Source organism: Peromyscus maniculatus, chromosome X (genome assembly GCF_049852395.1).
Source record: "Peromyscus maniculatus bairdii isolate BWxNUB_F1_BW_parent chromosome X, HU_Pman_BW_mat_3.1, whole genome shotgun sequence".
Lineage (NCBI taxonomy): Eukaryota > Metazoa > Chordata > Mammalia > Rodentia > Cricetidae > Peromyscus > Peromyscus maniculatus.
The window spans coordinates 64,764,440-64,767,044 of NC_134875.1; the positions used below are offsets into that span (position 1 = coordinate 64,764,440).

At 38.3% G+C, this 2,605-nt stretch overlaps 1 pseudogene; it reads left to right on the top strand.

The window, feature by feature from the left end:
- Nucleotides 1–494: 494 nt before the first annotated feature.
- Nucleotides 495–2,159, top strand: LOC102907962 (FMR1-interacting protein NUFIP2 pseudogene; annotated as a pseudogene).
- The last annotated feature ends 446 nt before the right edge of the window (nucleotides 2,160–2,605 follow it).

Consider the following 2,605-nt stretch of genomic DNA (forward strand, 5'->3'; position numbering starts at 1 on the left):
AATGTCTTTCTGTAATAACTACAGTCTTTACATTGTTCTTAAATATTTAAGCTTTAAAAGATGCCTTTCATACTTTCTGCATACCAAGGCCATAGGGGGGGGAAAGTATTATGAACTTAAATGCAAACAAAAACAAACAAAAAACCCTTTTGTCAATAAAACAAGTATAGTGGGCTATATTATTTTGTAAACTGAGGATTTAATATAGGACCCTGTGTGTGCTAGGCAGGAATTGTCTACCACTCAGCTACAGACTCAGCCCTTATAGTATAAGTTGTAATGCTGGTGTCTCACACTCCTGTACCTGGAGTTAGTGTGGGCCACCATTCCTACCTGAGCTGTTTTTTCCATAAGTGATTCCTGGTGTCCAAGTCACTAGTACTCTTAGGTAGAATTGTTCTGCTTTATTTATAAGACTGCTTTGGTTAAACTTGGTTTGAACATCAACTTTATTTTTGCATTTAATATTGCCTACCTTTAGTTGAAATAAAAAAAAATACCTGAAACAGACTGTAAAGACCAGCAACTTTGGAAAAGTAGGAATTAAAACCAAGAATTTTATTCAGAAAAACAGTATGGACAAAAAGAATGGGAAGTCTTATGAAAATAAATCTGTAGAGAACCAGGCTGTTGATAAGATCGACACTGTAGCAATTTCAAGTGGTGTTATAACAAATAATTCAGGCTATATCACTAATGGTTATATAAGGAAAGGAGCAGATAATAATGGTTGTGGATCTGAGAGTGGATATACCACTCCTAAAAAGAGGAAAGCTAAGGGTTGTGAAAACCTTAATTTAATTCAGGACAAAATAATGTAAGAGACTAGTGTGCCAGCATTAAAACAGGGACTTGAAAGTTTAAAGCCTGACTGTAGTGAACAAAAGGGATCTTGAGCAGATAGTTTGAAGCCTCTTTGGAAGTATGAAACTAGACCTGGAGGAACAAGTCATGGAAAACCTGCTGTGGGTGACATACTTCATAAAAGCTCATATGTTAAACCTGGTTTGAACAGTAAAAAGTTTGAGGATAGGCCTAAAGGATGCCTCAGCTGCTGCCTCCAAAGAGGACTCGTGGACCTTGTTTAAACTACCTCCAATTTTTCCAGTGGACAATAGCAGTGATAAAATACTTCCTAAAATAAGTTATGCAAGCAAAGTTAAGGAGAACCTCAACAAAACTGTACAGAACTCTTCGGTGTCACCATCTTCATCTTTATCCTATTCGTTATCTACTGGGGAAACTCAGACCCAACCTTCAAGCCGATTATCCCAGGTCCCCATGTCAGCTCTGAAATCTGTTACTTCTGCCAACTTTTCTAATGGGCCTGTTTTAGCAGGAACTGATGGAAATGTGTATCCATCAGGGGGTCAGCTATTGCTAACTATTGCTGCTAATATTTTAATACCCATCTCTACTGGGACTGATTCAGTTTTTCAGGACATGAGTCTGACTTCAGCAGCTGTTGAACAAATTAAGTCTAGTCTTTTATCTACCCTTCAAATATGCAAATGGTTCTGTTAAGCACTGCACAAGTAGATCTGCTCTCTCAGACAGATGAGCGAAACCTGGGGGATATCTTCCAGAATCAATGGGGTTTATCATTTATAAATGAGCCCAGTGCTGGCCCAGAGACTGTTATTGAAAGTCATCAGATCATAAACTGATGGAAGTGACAATTCATGGAGAATATCCTACCACTTTGGTTTCACAGGGGGCTGAAATAATTCCCTCAGGCACTGAGCATCCTGTGTTTCCCAAGGCTTATGAGCTGGAAAAACGGACTAGTCCTCAAGTTCTGGGTAACATTCTAAAACCAGGAACTACTGAGAGTGGAGCCTTATCCTTAGAAGCCAGTCATATAGGTGGCCTGCAGAAAGCAGACACCAGTAGTCAAGGTGCTTTAGTGTTTCTCTCAAAGGACTAGAAATAGAAAATCAAAATTTTCTGGTCTCTCCATGAGTACTTTATTAGGCTCTGCCAAAGAACAGAGATACCAGCGAGGTCTAGAAAGGAATGATAGATAGGTTCTTTTGACCTGAGTGCTGCTATTGTATATCACACTAAAGAAATGGAATCTATATGGAATTTTCAGAAGCAAGATCCCAAAAGGATAATCATTTACAATGAAGCCATGAATAGTCCAGACCAATGAAGGACCAGACTGTCTATTTGAAACCTTTCTGCAGCATTAGAGCCACCATTCATGGGGGACATAAGGCTTTTATGCTCATAGATCAATGCAGCAGAGGAACCATAAGTAGAATCACAGGATAATACACACACACACACACACACACACACACACACACACACACACACACACACACAAACACACACACATATTAAAAGCAACTAAAAGTAATTAGATTTCTTAAGGAATCAAATTTATTTCAAGAGACTATACATTGTTATTTAATCTCCAGTACTGAATAGTCTTTTTCTTTTATTTTGTTAGTTTTTGTTTTTAAGTGTGAATGCAAGTGATTAAAGAATACAGACTTAACAAGTGTGGTCCTAAAGTGCCTGCTATCATTGACTTGAGCAACAAATGACCCACTGGAAAGGCAAATCCACTTACTAGATATCTGTATCTTGTTCTGTG